The sequence below is a fragment of the Castor canadensis genome, chromosome 6 (genome assembly GCF_047511655.1).
Source record: "Castor canadensis chromosome 6, mCasCan1.hap1v2, whole genome shotgun sequence".
Classification (NCBI taxonomy): Eukaryota; Metazoa; Chordata; class Mammalia; order Rodentia; family Castoridae; genus Castor; species Castor canadensis.
In genome coordinates, this window is record NC_133391.1 from 5,770,267 (window position 1) to 5,787,990 (window position 17,724).

Sequence of the window (17,724 nt, forward strand, 5' to 3'; positions counted from 1 at the left end):
AAGGTATGTGGGTAGTTGAGGGATTGGACGTTCAGTCCGATTGAGTGCCAATGATCACATCCATGCTGCAGGCCCTGAAGATGCTGAGCAGAGAAAGACACGGAAAATTAACATCTTCACCTCTTCCTAATTCTTCTGCTACACAAGGAGCAAGAAATGTGAAGTAATTCACACGCCAGGGCAAGACGGAGAGTGCCACACAGTGTCAGAAGTCCCTGCTGGATCACCTGATGGATCTATGGTCCCATCACACTCACTCATGAGATATTTATCAGTTGTCAGTGATCCTGTTGCTGTGTTAGAAGTGATGAATATGTGTCAGACTCACCTCTGAGCACAGTGATTTCAGTCACAGAGAGACAAAGACCCAAATTACAGCACTGAGAGTGGAATGTGGATGAGAATACCTGGTTTCAGCATTGTGCATCAGCAGGACAAGGTTGGAACAAGAGACAACTCCTAGGTGACTCAAGCAATGGAACATTGATCTAGGTCTTGCCTCACCTCAAAAATGTGTGCCCAGAGCTAATTCCTTGTCAGCTCAATACACAACAGTGGGCAGGGACATTGTCCCTCCTTCTCCACACCCCATGAAAAGCCCTTATAGCCTCATGCTTCCCCAGCTCCAGGAGCTTAAGGTTGCTCTGGGGGCACAGGTAGTTCTATACAATGTATTCACCCAGATGCATTTGGTTAAAATTGATAACTCTCTCCCAAACTGATTTTGGGGATCCCAGATCTAAGTGGCCATTTTTTGCCAGCTTTTCCAGAATAATCTTAGTTTACACCCATTGTTCCTGAGTAATTCAAATTGTGCTAGTTCAAAAATCGATGATATGAGTGGACACTGAGGCCTCACACCTGTAATCCTAGCTAATCAGGAGGCAGAGATCAGGAGGATCTTGGTTTGAAGCCATCCCAGGAAAATATTTCTTGAGACTCTATCTCGAAAGAAAAGCCATCATAAAAAAAGGACTGGTGGAGTGGCTCAAGGTGTAGGCGCTGAGTTCAAACCCCAGTACAGGAAAATAAAAGTGTTGTCAGAATCAATTATAAGATTGCACTACATCTAGCCTTTCCAGAGTCTCTCTCATTTGAGTTTGAAGGGAGAGGAAATGGAAGGATAATTTAATATTGGATATTTTTCTTGTATCCTCACAAAGAATGAAGTGTTTTAAGTTATTCTACTAATCACCTTGTAACTTTCCTGGTCCACCAATTGCCTCAAGATGTACCAAGTGTATCCTTCACCACCAATTGCTGCACTCTACATACACATTAACAGCCTTCTATGACCATAAGTCATAAGATCCCCTTAGTGCCCAGCTGTGATTCAGTGAGACAAGCCTGCAATTTTTATATGGTGAGAAAGGAGGGGGGGGGCCAGCACTGCAGCCACAAGAAGGGCCATGGGAGCAGCACCTAGAGACTGAAGTCAGGTGCCACCTGCAGTTGGCTTAGAATCATGCAAATCCCTTACTTTGACCTCTCTTGAGTTCACATTCTGGGGGAAATCAATAAGGAACTCAGTGTTATCATATGTTATTCTTATCAGAAATCAAATGGAACTACTGGCAATAAATAAATAAATAAATTTGCTCTAGCTTTTCCTTATTTCCATGCTGCCTGCATTCTCAAATACAAGTAATTATCCAAACAAGCTTTGTCTCCCAGATTTCACTCATTCAGGATTCTCTTTCTAGAATGCCCTAAACCCAATAAAATACACCTATTTATGCTTCACAACTCTCTCAAGTTAAAAAAACTGGTAGAGTTATTCCTAATTGATGATTTCAACAAATTAACCTCAGTACCTTCTATCTGCCCTCTTCTATTAATGTTGTCTTTTCTCCTAGCCATTTGTGATTTCCATCCCATTATCAGACTATGAGATTATCAAGGGATAATCTGAATAGTCTTCACTGTTAATCCCTAGTCTCTAGCACAGTGGGTTTCCAAACAGGTTCAATAAGTTGAGTTGAGAAGGACTTCTGGACCTCTGCATGTCTTTACCCTGGGAGTCTTTGCTAGTCACTCCATTGACCTGGATTGTTTCTATGAGAGATGGCACTGAAGGCAACACACACAGAAGTTAGAACCCCCAAAAAGATGGTTCCAGTTTTTCCCAGCTACAGAGGACATTAGAGAAGATGGGTTCTGACTTTTTGATAAATGGGTAAGTACTCAAGTGGCTGAAGAATAGACATTGGAAGCTGGTCAGGGGAGTCCTGTAATAAGTGTCTCTGTCACCTGTGAGCCTCCCTCATGAAATCATTAAGGGAGAAAGTTTAGAGATCGTACAAGTTCATTCTCACCACTCTGACCATGTTCTTTGTGTGATTAGCCTCACAATTTGAGGAACACATGACAAAATACCCCTCAAAGTTCTAAAGATTCAATTGATACAGAAAACACTTAAGTTGTGCTTGTGGACATTGCTTTTTCTTTATCCTTTCTCTCCATAAGTTTTCTGGAGGATCATTACAGGCTGTGCATCACCTGGCGCTGAAGGATGCAGGGACCCTGTCCACCTTGACAGTATAGAACCATGCTCGTGTCTGTTTGACCTCCATTCAGTTCACATTCTGTGGAATCAATAACCTCAGTCAGTGTTATCAGTAAGACCAAATATCATTTATTCTCAGGAGAAACTTAACTGAAGCCAGTTGGATTAAATTTTCTGAAAGTTTCACTGGCCTCCATGGTTGCCTTCATCTCAAAAAATGTGAAATCCATCCAAACAAGCTACTACTCCTGATATTTACCATACATGTTCTTGTTCCTAGAGTGCCTTTTTATGCCCTAGAAGACAGATATTCATCCTTCAATGTTTTTCCTCACCGCCCCTACTTCAATAGATAAAATGACTTCCACCACTGGGCAACTTCTATCCCCATAATTTCTATTATTTCTTTTCCTCTCTACTTTCTACCCACATTGATGGTTTCCATACATATTTCACTTCACAGATGGTGAGCTTATCAAGGAAAAATCTGAGTATTAATCACTATTTTGTCCCTAGTCCCTAGTACAGAAGCATTCAGGCAGGTGGGCTTGGGAGAAGTTGCTGGGCCTTTGCATGTCATTTTTTAGGGTTCTTGCTGATCACTCCATCTTCCTGTAGTGCTACTATAACAAGAGAAATTTCCTATGCCTCACTACCATCACTGCAAGTTTAGGCCGACACACTTACACTTTGTGGCCAATGGCCCCTCAAGGAGAGACTGAACCTAGATGAACAGATTGATGGCTGCACTGAGCAGTATTGACTCATGTAGCTCTTTGGGCACTGCTTCAGAGTGATGTGCCATGGACAACAAGTTAGACATAACATGGTCCTACTGCCCTGGAACACTGCATGTCGGGAGCAATGGGTGTGAAAGAATGGAATGATAGAACAGTAGCCCAAACACATGAATCACCAATAACACAGCAGAGGTCACTACCTGCAAATACAAGTACCCAGGACTCAAGAAAGATGGTTCCAGCTTTTCCTAAGGGCAGCAGAGATCAAAGCAGATGGATCTGGCTTTTTGATGAAAGCTGATGACCAGTAGATGAAGAAGAGGCCTTAGAAGCTGGTGAAGAAAGTCCTGTAATAGCTGTCTCTGTCACCTGTGAGCTCCAATCACTGGTCCTGTTGTAAGGGACTCCCCAATGAATGTTTAGAAATCACACAGTTTTGTTGTCATAACTCAGACCCATCTACTGTGCACCATTAGCCTGATTACTACAAGAATACAAGATTTAAAAAAAACCCTCAAAGTTCTCAAAACTCAACAGAACCGAAGACACCTAAGCTGTGCTATGCTCATTGATTTTTCTTTATGCTTTCTCACTGTCAGTCTTTCTACAAAAAATACGAACTGTGTGTTACCTATACTTGGAGAAGTCAGGATTCCTGGCCACCTCAGCATTTGGCACAAAATCTTTCTTACCTCTACGTTGATCTCCTTTCCGTTCACATTCTGGGTACAATGAATAAATGACTCATTCAGTATTATAAGAAAGCCTCTAGGTTGCTGAACACATGACTTGCCAACGCTTTCTAATCTTTTAACTTGCAATTTTTTGGGGCTGGTGGACCCTGGCTAGGAGTTTGTGAACATCTGACAGGTAAAATACATCCTTTCACCACCATCTTGCCTTCCTTTTTAATAGGATCATGTGTATTAGGCTGAAATATCTGCTATCATAGTTTGTTTTCTTTGTGTGAAGGCTTCCAGCAAGACATATCAGCTAAAATCAATATTTACCCATGTAAGTAACTTTAAAAATGCATCTATTTATCCATTCATTGATAGATGATATCATGTGTTGGTACTGTGCCAGGTGTAGGTCCTTTGCATATAACCTCCTTGTCTGAGTTAAATAAATTGGAGAACAAAAAGGGGACATTGCAATAGACAGGTACTAAATACACATAATCTTTAGGGAATATTTTGAAAACTTACATTCCAGTACACTGGAGAATCTAGAAGAAATCTGTGAGAGACACATGAATGTTCTGTGTCATTCCTTTGGATTCTAAAGAAAAACGGAGCTCTTCAATTTTGTAAATAAGGAAAGAAATGACAGAAGGTTCAAATATCAACAAAGACAGACATGAGGTCTTCCAGAACCAACATATCTCATCTCACCAGGGATAAAGGGGGATGCAAGTCATAGAGGTAGTAAGTGTATTGATGACTTTGGTCTCCCTTTCTGTGTTTCAATGACAGCACATAGAATAGATTCCAAAAAGACAAGTTAGAGCATGATCTTAAAACTATTGACAATTAAATCACCTAAACCCAAAGCCTTCCTGATTCTCTTTGGGAATCAACCTCTATGGAAATGCATATATTTTTCATCTTCTTCCAAAAGTCACAATACTTCTGAAGATATATCATAATTTCTTTATCCATCCATCTGTTTTCTGGAACCCATTTTCCATGACTTGGTATTGCAAACAGTGCTGGAATAAACGTGGTTCTACAGGTATACTATTGTATGCTTGGGGTTTATTCTCAGAAGTGGTATAGGTGGTTAGTTTAACAGTTCTATTTTTTATTATCTGAGGAACCTCCATATTAATTTACATAGTGAATACATTAATTGATATTTCTACCAACAACATAAAGTTTATTTTGAGAAATACTTTGGCCCATTTACTGTTTGTATTCTCCTTCTTTTGGTTTTTAATTTTTGAGCTTTTAATAATTCCTAGACATTAATCCATAGATGAATAGCTAGAAAGATTTCTCCCATTCTGTCCCTTCACTCTGGTAATTGTTTCACTTGCAGTTCAGAAAATTTAAATTTGATGTGTTTGCATTTGTCAATCCTTGCTCTGATTTCCTGAGTCATTGGAATCATGTTCCAAATGTTGTTCCCTATGTGTACATCTTGAAAGGTGGTCTCTATGTTTTCCTCTAATAGTTTCAAAGTTTTATGTCTTAAATTAAGGTCTTTGATCCATTTTGAATCAATATTTGTGCAGGTATGATATAGGGATCTAGTTTCAGTCTTCTACATACAGATAACCAGTTTTCCCAAACACATTTGTTGAAAATGACATTTTTTTCAAAAAACCTGAGTTGCAAATTTTTTGAAATTCAGATGTCTGTGGTTTCATGCGCTTACTTATGGGTCTTCTATTCTATTTATTAAATCTCTTCTCCTTTGGGTTTTTGTTAGTACTATGCTTTTTTCTTACTATGACTCTGCAGCATAATTTGAAGTCAGGTATCGTGATACCTTCAACATTGTTGATTTGCTCAGGATTTCTTTGCTTTTGGGTGGTCTTGTGTATTTCCATATGAAGTTTAGGATTATCATTTCTATTTCTGGGAGGAATGTCATTGGGATTTACGTGGTGATTTTGCCAAATCTGTAGATAGCTTTTGGTAAGATTGTCATTTAAATATGAATTCTGTTCATGTGTGAACACGGGAGGTCTTTCCATCTTCTAGCGTCTTCTTCCTTTTGCCCGTAATTTTCTTTTTGCCTGTGTCCTTATCCCATTTTCCTATCCAAGTAATACTGGCTACATAGTATGACTCCTTTCCTCACTCTTTTATAGACTGATTTGAGGAGCATTATTGTCAATTCTCTTTAAAGATCTGATCACATTCAGCTATGAATCTGTCAGCTCTTAGACACTTCTCATTAGAAAGCTGTTTTTACTGTTTCAATCACAATATTAATTATAGATCTGTTTACATTGTATATGTCATCTCAGTTCCACTGTGGTAGGTCATAAGTGTCTAGAAATTTGTCAATTTCTTCTAGATTTCCCAGTTTACTGGAATGCAAGTTTTCAAAATATTCCCTAAAGATTGTGTGTATTTAATAGCTGTCTGTTGTAATGGCCCCTTTTTGTTCTCCAATTTTGTTAATTTTGGTCTTCTCTCTCTTGCTTTTTGTTAGTTCACCTAGTGTTTGTCAACCTTGTTTATCTTTTCAAAGAACCAATGCAGTGTTTCATTGATTCTTTGTGGTTTTTTTAGTTTCCATTGCATTAATGTCTGCCTTGATCTTTATTATTTCTTTCCTTGTAGTAATTCTGGCATTGGCATGCTGTGGTTTTTCTAAGACTCTGCAGTGTATCATTAGGCCATTTATTTAAGCTGTCTCTGATTTTTTAATGCGGACACTTTTACTTATAAACTTCTGTCTTAGAACTGCCTTGATAGGTTCTGATATGTTTTATTTTCATTTTCCTTTGATTCTAAGAATTTTTAAATTTCCTTGCCGATTTTTTCAATGACCCACAGATAATTTAAATGTGTATTGGTCAATCTCCATATATTTTGGAGGTTTGTTTTGTTTTTTTGAAGCACTGCTCTAGGTGATTAACGTATAAAGATGACAAAGACTCAGATGGCTGTTGATTGTTGATACACACAAGCAGATGACAACAGTATGTGTCCTTATCAAGATTGAATGACTAAGTTGTTCTCAGTGCTCTTGGCAAAGGTCCAGTGTGGAATCTCATATAAATTTCAGGAGGCATCAGGCTCAGATACCATTAAAAATGGACACTTTATTTGGACATGAATGCTGAATGGATAACCGTGAGTATGATATCTCCATCCATTTATATTGTTAGCCCAAGTGTCACCTCTCATGGGAAGTCTGTCTTAACTTCCACTGCCTGACTGAATAGCTCTTGGTGAGAGTACTATTAATACACACTAATGAAATATATGTTCCCTTCATTCAAACATAAAATCCTGTGCAAATGAAGCAGTACATTGCAACTCTTCCCTGTCCAATCAACTTCCAGTCCCACTTTGGACTGGAAATGTGTCTCAAGTGGTAGAGCCCCTGGTTTGCAAGTGCAAAGCCCTTAATTCAAACCCCAGTACCACCAAAAAAACCCAGGGAAAACCAGAAATTTCTGTGGCTGTCTCTATTGTGTGTCTGTTCCAGAATCTTCATATAAATGAGATCAGTCACTATGTGGACTTTTGTTCTATCTTCTTTAACTTAACATGGTGTTTTAAGGTTCTACCATGTTGTAGCATGTGTCAATATTTCATCCCTTTTATGGTTGAATAATATTCAATTCCATCATGTGCCAAAATTAATCTACACATTCATCTGTGTATCAACACATTTGGGTTCTTTGTATCTTTTGGATGTTATGAATTGTGGTGTTATGGACATGTGAGTCCATGTGTTTGTTTACATAATTGTTCTTAATTCCCTCACAAAGGAGTGGAATTGCTGGGTAATATGGCTACAGTATTCCTAATTTCCTGAGGTACTATCAGACTTTTCCAAAGTAGTGACACCACTTTATGTTCTCAATAGCAACGTCTCAGGGTAGCAATTGTGTACATCTTTACCATCACTAGTTGTTTTCATTTTGAATAGCCATTCTGCTAACAATGAAGTGCTAAATTTTCTGGGATTTTGATTTGTAAAGCTACAAATGATGAAGAAGTTATGAGACAGGCCAGATTTAGGGACAAGGAAAGGGTGGAGTTAGGAACCTAGCACAGGTGGACCCTGGGCTTTCTGTGGACTCTACAGACATTACTTCTCTCTGTTCTGTGGAGATGTGGCAAGTCAGGGTCCCAGCACTGTGACTGGTCTGCAGATGATGTAATGTAACTCAGCCTCATTTGACTAATTTATAAAAGAGTGCTTTTGACCTGTCTTTCCCTCTAGAAGGCGCACATACAGACCAATCCTGGCCTGTGACCCACAGATGATTTGACATCTAGACCGAAAATGCTAGCTCATTCTGCTTTTTACTACAAAGATCATGGGATCAGCACAGCACATGACTCAGCAGTCCCTTAATAAATGTTCAATGCAGATAACAAGACTTCAACAAGAGGGCAAAAATCAAAGTCATAGAAAATTGCATAATGCACTTTCTTATCTCAAAAAGGAAAGATATGAGTTTAAACTTGAGTTGAAAAGTGATAAAAAGTGGGGAGTTTATGCACAGCAGAGATTTCTGTATGAAATACTGTGTCAGGAACACAGATCTCGTATATGTTCAGAACCTATGTTGTTTCCCTCTGTAAAACACCATGATTCAAGGGAACTCATTCATATGATGTGTTTGTGGGGTTTACTTTTTATTTTTATTTTTTTTTGTTTCAGCCAGGTTCCTCCTTCCTTCCTTCACCCCCCTCTCTCCCTTCCGTCCTTCCTGTCTTCATGCCTCCTTCCCTCTTGCATTTCAGTACAAGAATAGTTGTCACTAAGAATCTCTACCAGGAGCAAGCCAACTTCATACTCTCAACCTGCTTGAAGTGGACAGTTTTTGAATGAACTTCCTAAGATTTATGTGTTAATTGAGGTCATGGTTTACTATTCAAGAAGAATGATATCAGTGAGACAGTGCTGAGGAAAACATGAGGTATTTCTCATCACTGGTGGCACTTAAGCACCTGGTTTTGGGTTCTATTTTACTGTATTTTCTTTGGAAGAAAGTGTCCAAAAAATCTTGACTTTTAGTATTGCATTGTAATTGTTTCAAGTGTTGTGTTCCTTGGGTGAGTTAAAAAATTCTATTCTCATTTTACCTAGAGAAGGGTGGTTAGAACCTGAAATGCATAAGACTTATGTGGGAATTTGAGGTCTTTGTTTAATATTTAAACAGGATTATGCCAGTGAGTCAGCTATGTAAGAAAATATGAGATATGTGTTATCATTTATTAGTTGCAACATAATCTAGTTGGCTCTTGGTGGCAGTCACCACCCCTGCCTTCATTCCCTTTACTCAAAGTTGGCAACCTTGGAAGCACTGGACTTAGTTCATGGAATTGTAGGACACAGGACTTGGGAAGAGGTAGTTCAAAAGGCCAGTCACGGTAATCCAGAGTGAAAGCACCTTCCTACGGCCAAATGAGTGACTGATTTGTGTATAACCATTCCTTCTAGCTTTAGTTATTATTTGCATAGAGATTTTCCCACCATTACACGTTCAACCTGTGTGTGTCCATAGATCTAAAGTGAGGCTATTGTAGAATGAACATAGTGGGTTTCTATTTGTTTTTACCCATTGTGCCAATCTATCTTTTGACCAGTGAGTTTACACCATTTACATTTCAAATAATTTTTAACAGGGAAGGAGTTGCTACTGCAATTTTATTTGTCTTCTGCATGTCCTGTAGTTTTTGGTCTCTTGCTTCTTTCCTTACAGACACTTTTGTATATCTTCCAAGAGATGGAACAACAGAAATGTCCATCACCAAATGAAAGGAGAGACAAAATGTGGCATGTGCCTGCAATGCAATATTATTCAACCACAAAAGGAAGATGAAGAGAGAGCCAAGTCTTCCTGAAGGGTTCTTGTGATGGGGATATGGGGAATCTTGGTCCTCTTAGTTCCATTCTGATCAATTTCCTTACAGACAGAAGAGGAAACAGGTGCAGTCCTGGCCAATCCTCATACTTTCCATCCTTCAAATTCTGTGGATTCTCAAGTCTTCTGTCTTAAAGAGGAGAGTTTGAGGGAAGAAAAAAATGGCTCAACTGTGTCAAATATTGCTGGGAATTTCAGTAAAGAGTTCTTTTACCTCATAGCACTTATTCCAATTTGTAAGTTAGTATTTATTTAGTGTTTATATGTTTATTGTCTCCTATCTTGAAGGTTAAACTTCATGAAGGCAAGGATTCTGATTGTCTCATATTCAGAGCTTGACACATGACCTGAACACAGCAGGATTAAAGTGGACCAAGTGCACAATGTGGTGAGGAGGGCACAGCCTCCTCAACTCCGAGAGAGAGCTTTCATGGACCTGCCTCTCTCTTTTCCACCTTCCAATATGAGGCCCAAATAACTGGCTATTCCTCTCTGCAGCAAAGAAAACGAGACATCATATGCTTCTCCAAATTACCAAGCACTAGTACTGTCTAGCAAGAATGAAGCCATGAGTTCAAACCCCAGTACTGCTACACCAAAAAAAATGTTAGATCAAGTTTGGCACTGTTGAAAATGATGGGTAGTTGATAGCTGAGTTACACAGTTTTTGTTCCTTAAAAGTTTTGCACAGTCAAAATAACAGATTGTGAAGTTTGAATCTAACGCTCAAATGATTCCAGTATTTGAACAATTCACTCAAACAGTAACACTCTGGAAAGGCTTCCATGAAAGGTAATACTTAAGCTAACAATATAAAGTAACAGAAAATCAGACACATGGTGATCCATACATCACTGAGACCCTGGAAAACCCGTCCACTTTTCCTGCTATCTGAGTCTAATGCTTCTAAACCTTAGTAGAGATTCTACTTTGAACCTTTGCTGAGAGCACTGAGAAAGATATCTGAGCCCAGACATTCAATGTGGATAAGGACACTTATCCTGTGTGATTGTTCTACTGTAGTTCTCTGTTTATTTGTGTCTGTCTCCAAACAAGTAATATCTGAGTCTTAGTCATCTTTGTACCTTAAACACTGACAGCTGTACTTTGAAGTTACATAGCTAGAGCCCACCACATGGTGTATTAATTCACATTTTCAACACAACCTTTGGCATGTAACACTCCTTCTGTTAGATGATGTTACTTCTGTGGAATAGACTGGCACAGAGAACGTTTCTTCTTTTCTTCTTGGAGATCAAGATGATTTACATTGGTTAGAACGTGGCTCTGACTTCATGTTAGTCCAATACAATGAATACCTTTCACTTTTAGCATAGATTCACACTGACCAGGACATGTGATTAGTAGGATAGGTGATAGGTCATACATTTCAATCACATTGATCAGGACACATGATTTATAGGATAGGTGATAGGTCAGATAGTCCTAGTTATAACATGATGTTAGAAAATACATGCTTTGGAGGAAGATAAGTTTCCATGGTGGATTGGTGACCAAAATAAAATCAGAAATGATTTCAGTCTAGGTGGGTCAAAGGTTAATATGAGCTTAAATTCTTTCTTACATTTTTCGATGCATCCTGTGAACCTGTCTTTTTGGGAACATAGAGAGGGTACCCTGTTCATCACTATGCTTAGTATCTTCATGACTTCTTCCCTGGTGAGATGAGATGGTCCTTAGTTTGGAAAGACATATGGGGAAGATGCCAGAGGAGTAGCCATAGAGTTCAGAACCAGAATCTCAACCACCTTTGCTCTTGCAGACCATAGTCTCACTGTTTCTCATTGTGGCCCCAGTCTGGAATGGCAGGTTTGATTCTTGGTGAACACAAGCAACAGAAGAATTTTCAAAACTCAAATTGTATAAGCCTTATATGTGTTAATTTCTGTGATCCAGAGCTATTGCAAAGCCTTTTATAGACATTGAGCCTCAGTTTCTACTTCTGTAATTCAGGTATAGACACAAATATTACCCAGTACCAATGTCCAGTAATGTCAAGGATATATTAAACTTTCCCAGACTTTCAATCCTCCTTTTCCTGCATCTGTTTCCAACTTTCCCAAGTCTGCCTCTTAAATTAAAATTTTCTGCCACTTCTTTCCTTAACTCCATCTCTGTTGGGGTCCTTACTTCTGAGGTTCCATAGGATTGCTACAGGTACTCTCCATCTGAGCCCATTTTTGTGCCCCTCACTCTACCTGAGGCAACTATGAAGGTAACCCCCTTATCCTTGTATAAAGGCAAGGATGGAATAGACATGTTTTACAAAATTAGACTTTACAATGATAAGTAAGGATTTTACCTCATGTGTCCTGGATAAAGTAGAAAGCCACCACATATATGGGACACACAAAGAAATTACACATTTCAGGATGTTTTAAATGCTCCCATGTAAAGAAAGAAGGCATTGAGATAGTTATGAGTCAGTACATTTTTCCTGTGAGATGCCCACTCAGTTCAGTGGCCAGGAGCCCCAGAGACCTGTAAGTCAGAAGAGGGAAAAAGGTGATGAGGACTGGTAATCCATAATCTTTCTGCTTCTGATAACTCTGATTGAGTTGTTTGTTGATTTCCCTCAGAAAATGAACTCAAAAGAGATCAAAGTATGGTGTGCACAGTTCAGTGACAACTGCCAATATAAAAAGGATACATGACTTTTCCATTCCAAGTGATATACACCTGTCAGGTTCTGTAGAAAGATAGTCAAAAAGAAAGGATAAGGAAAAACTTCATGTCTGCAAGCACAGCTTAACTATCTTCTGTTTCTGTTTAGTTTCAAGAATGATGAGGTGTTTTTTGTCAAATATTCATGCTGAGTGTAACACAATCTGGATCAAATTATGTTATGAAACTGTCTCCTTTCTAAACACTCTGTCTTGAGGTCTGTCCCATCAGGACTGTGGATGGTTTCACAGGTGATGAAGACAACAATTATAGGCCTCATCTCATTAGATTCCATGGACTCTTCTTCACTCATTTTAGTAATCAGCAATTCACCAAAAATTCAGAACCTACCTGTTCTGCCCTCCCCTGCACAAAATAGGAGCTGGCACTGTCATATGGAGTCCTTGATGGTGTATGTACTACCAGTAGAGACATCAGCCATGTCATGGTGGCTAGGCATTTAGATTCCACCTGGCCATGGAGGTTGCTTTGTTCTATCCTTTCACAGCTATAGACCTGTGACCTATAGCTTTCTAGAGAGATGGGGACATTTGTTGCTCAAGGATTTGCCTAATTTGATGTAAGTGGCATACCCTTTGAGGAGCTGCCCCAATACTGATTGGTATATCCATTAGTTCCCATCATCCAGTCCTGGTCTCTCCTGTAACAACATTGCTGCACAAGATGACAGTGAATCAGCATAGAGTGATATTAGCTGAGTCACAGGAAATTCCTCTTGTCATACAGACAATCCAGGAAGGAGGAGTGGCTGGTGGCCGGCAAGGACTCAAAGTTAAAGGACTTGCGGAGGCCCCCTTGGATCTTTCCCAACTCACCTCAACCAGTGTGTACTCTATTAGGAACTAGGAACATGACGAGAAACAAATCCAGATTAGTTCCTTTATAACCTCACAATCTGGCAAGGTAAATATGCATGTGAACCATCAGCAGTGGTAGAGAGAACTGTAATGGAAGTTGTGTGGGAAGAGTTTCTGATAAGAAAAAGCAACCTCTGGTCTTAGTGATAACACAGACTGAGTTGTTTATTGACTTCCCCTAGGAGATGACCTCAACAGAGATCAAAGAGGGGTGAACATGACTGTGTCAACATGCAGAGAACACATGTCTTCTGCAAGTGTAGGTGATGCACAGCCTTCCTATTCTGCAGAGGACTGACACGGTAAAAAGATAAATACATACCGATGTCCACAAGCACTAGTTAAGTATCCTCTATTTCTGTTGAATTTTAAGAACTTGTAGGGGTTTTTGTCTTGTATTCCTCAAATTGTCAGGCTAGGCATACAAAAAAAAACATAGGCCAGAGTGGTGATAAGGAACTGTGTGATTTTAAAGCCCTCAGTCTTTCGGTCTCTTGTATCAGGTGTGGGTTGATTTTCACAGGTGACAGAGACAGATATTATAGAGCTCCCCCAGACCATCTTCCAAGGTCTATGCTTTACCTTTTTCAGTGATCACCCATTTGTCAAAAAAACAAAACCCTTATTATCCAACCTCTATAGTCCCAATGAAAAGGTTGGAACCATCTCTTTGGAGTTCTGGGTTCTGTGTGTGCAGCCTGTAATGACATCTGTGATGTCATTGGTGCTCAAAGTATTTGGGACCCTCCTGGCCATACAGGTTGCTGTTCCCCTCTTCTCTCCTTTCACCTAATGACCTCATATATGCAGTGTCCTAAAGAGATGGGGTCATTCTTAGGTTAAGGACCTGGCTAATTTTCTGTCTGTGGCACACTCCTTTGAAGGAATGATCAAATATTGCTCGGTACAAGAATCTTCACTATGTTATCCATGTCTGTTTTCTCTTGCAGGGGCCATTTATCCATAAGATCCTGGGAGACCAGTCTGAACTTTTAGTTATGGGGGCTCAGGCACAAGAATTCTTATTGTTATAGTAACAATCCAGGAAGATGGAGTGATCATCATGGAGTTACAAGTAAAGGCAACATCTCTCAACTCAACTCAACTCAACCAACCTTTTTGGATGCCCATTCTGGATAAAGTATTCTGTAAGGGCCTAGGCACTTAACAGGAAATAATACCTAGGCTTTTCCCATGATGAACTCACAATCTGGTGAGGGAAGTATGCACGAAACACCAGTGTTGATAGAGAACAGACAAGATAGTAAAAATGCTGGGTGTATGGAAGTTGGTCATCTCTAGTTCCACCCATTTACTGAAAATCACATAATTTCATTTGTCTTTATGGACAAATAATGTTCTGTAGTGCATACATATGATTTTTTAATCCATTCATCAGTGGATGGGCACTTGGCTGATTCTATAACTTGGTTTTCTGTTTGAATACTCTGAAGTAATTCAGTATGTAAAAAGTAAACACTGAATTCTTTGTATGGCATTTCAGCCTTTTCCATAACTTTGGATTCAGTTGTTGAGGTGTTACAGACTTTTGAGGAGTCATAATGCCTAGATTTCTTCATGTTGTTTGTTAGGTTAGCTATCCTTCATACCATCAATCGGAGGAATATGTGCATACAGCAATAACCAAGTCACTGATTTAAGACCAAATATATCTTTAAAAGAAGTGAAAAAATTCTGAAACCTTATTTATACCCTCCAATAACAGTATATAAATAAGGAACTAGAGTTCTTGTAAGGTAAGTTAGGACTTTAAAAATTTTTAATGATGTAGGTATAAAAATTAAGGAGTAAAATGAGGGGTGATGGATGGAAGGGACGGGGGTGTGAAAATATGAACATGTGTAAATAATATTAAGTAAAAACACAGTGTAATTATTTCTGAGAAAGATAATATAGTCAGAGAATGCAAAGAATAAAAACTTAAGAATAAAATTTAAAATAAATGTTAGTCCTTGTTCCTTGCTTAGCCCAGGAGACTGCATTCCCCCTGTCAGTGAGCAGGTGTTTTCCTATGATCTCTGGCACTCATTTTCTGTCTGTGGCTCTCCTGATGTGTTCCCTCCTGTTCCTTCTCTAAGCCCAAGATTGCTTCTATTCCCATCACTGCTATTATTTATTTTCCTCTCTACTGTCTACCAGTGCTGACGGTTTCCATGCATATTTCACTTCAAAGATGTTGAGATTATCAAAGGAAAATCTGAGTATTAGCCACTATTATGTCCCTAGTCCCTAGTACAGAAGCATTCAGGCAGATGGGCTTGGGAGACGTTGCTGGGCTTTTCTTTGGATGTCCTTTTATTAGGGTCCTTGCTGATCATTCCATCTTCCTGTAGTGTTACTATAGCAAGAGAAACTTCCTATGCCTCACTACCATCACTGAAAATTCAGGCTGACACACTTGCACTATGTGGCCAATGGCCCCTCAAGGACAGACTGAACCTAGATGACCAGATTGATGGCTGCACTGAGCAGAATTGATCCATGCAGCTATTTGGGCACCACTTCAGAGTGTTGTTCCATAGACAGCAAGTTAAACATAATATGGACCTACTGCCCTGGAACACTGCATGTCTGGAACAATGGGTGTGAATGAATGGAATGATAGAGCAGCAGCCCAAGCACCATGATCACCAGTGACACAGCAGAGGTCAGTACCTGCAGCACACACAGGATGCAGGACTCCAGAAAGATGGTTCCAGCTTTTCCTAAGGGCAGCAGAGGTCAAAGCAGATTTGATCTGGCTTTTTGATGAAAGCTGAAGGCCAATGGCTGAAGAAGAAGCCTTGGAAGCTGGTGAGGAAAGTCCTGGAATAGCTGTCTCTGTCACCTATGAGATCCCCCATGATCCTGATGGAAGGAATTTCCAAGGTGAATGAATATTCAGAAATCACACAATTTCATTGTCAAAACTCAGACCCATCTTCTGTATATTCTTAGCCTTATTGTTATAGGAATGCATGATTTAAAAAACCCTCAAAGTTCTCAAAACTCAACAGAAATTGAAGACACCTAAGCTGTGCTTATGTTTATCAATTTTTCTTTATCCTTCCTCACTGTCAGCCTTTCTATAAAAAGATATGAACCGTGGATTACCTGTACTTGGAGAAGTCAGGGTTCCTGTCCACATTGGTAGCCCAAACAAATTCATTTATCTCTTTATTAATCATGTTCTTTGTTTCACTTTGGTGTTTATACAGTGCTTCTATGGTTTCCTTTATTTCTTCTTTTGTCTTTTCAAATTCTCTTTTTTGTTGTCTTGGAATTTCTTGAGTGTCTCCTGTACATTTTGGTTGACCATATCCAGTATCATCTCTATAAAATTCTCATTGATTACCTGTAGTATGTCTTCTTTTAAATTATTCTAGTGGGCTTCATTGGGTTCTTTGGCATAGTTTATTTTCATTTTGTTGGAGTCTGGATCTGAGTATCTGTTTTCTTCATTGCCCTCTGGATCTTATACTAATTTTTTGCCATGGGGAAAGTGTTTTCCCTGTTTTTTCTGTCTTCCCATCATTGCCCTTGATATTGTTATTGTCCCTGTACTGTGTGCAATTAAGTATTTTCTGGCTTGTAATAATAGCACTAGTGATATTTAGAATGGAAGGGTGAGAGGGGATGGAAAGCAAAGAAGTTAAAGGAAAAGGGAAAAACAAATAATCAAGTAGAAAAAAAAACAAAGAAACAAACAAAAAATGTTTCAAAGATATAAACAGGGAGAGACAGTGTACTAATCAACCGTAAGCTGAAAAGGCATTAGAGAGACAGAGAGAGGATTGAAAATAAAAAATAAAAAGAGTAAAGATAAGAATAAAAATAAAAAAATAAGTAAATGAAAGAAAAAAAATATATAAAATAAAATGAAATAAAACAAAATAAAAAGTAAAAAATAAAAAATAAAAAATAAAAAACTCCAAGTTCCAATGTGATGAAATTTCAGTCTTAATAATTTTGGTGTTCGTACCTCAGCCTGCAATCCTGGAGATGGTGCCTCAGATGTTGTTCTGTAGTTATCTCATGAAAGGGGAGACATAAAGTAGAACAAAACTGCACACACACACACACACACACACACACACACACACAAAAGCCCACCAAGTGTCCCACGTTCAAATGCAATACAGTTTCAGTAAGTTTTTCAGCATGCAGGTTTAGTTTGATTGTTTTCTCATCAAAGGTAGGGAGAGAGAAAAAAAAGAGTCTGGAGACAGGTCTGTGAATGGCTATCTGCGGCTTGGCTTGCCTGCCCGCTGCTGTCAGCCTGCTGTTGCTGGAGGCATTATTTATGCAGATCTCAGGAGAGAGCTTAACACTCCCCTGGCCCTGCAGGCT

The 17,724-nt window shown here is 39.1% G+C and overlaps 1 pseudogene; it reads right to left on the minus strand.

The window, feature by feature from the left end:
- Positions 1–17,724, minus strand: part of LOC109675872 (cytochrome P450 3A4-like) — a 149,135-nt pseudogene that overhangs the window by 18,935 nt on the left and 112,476 nt on the right.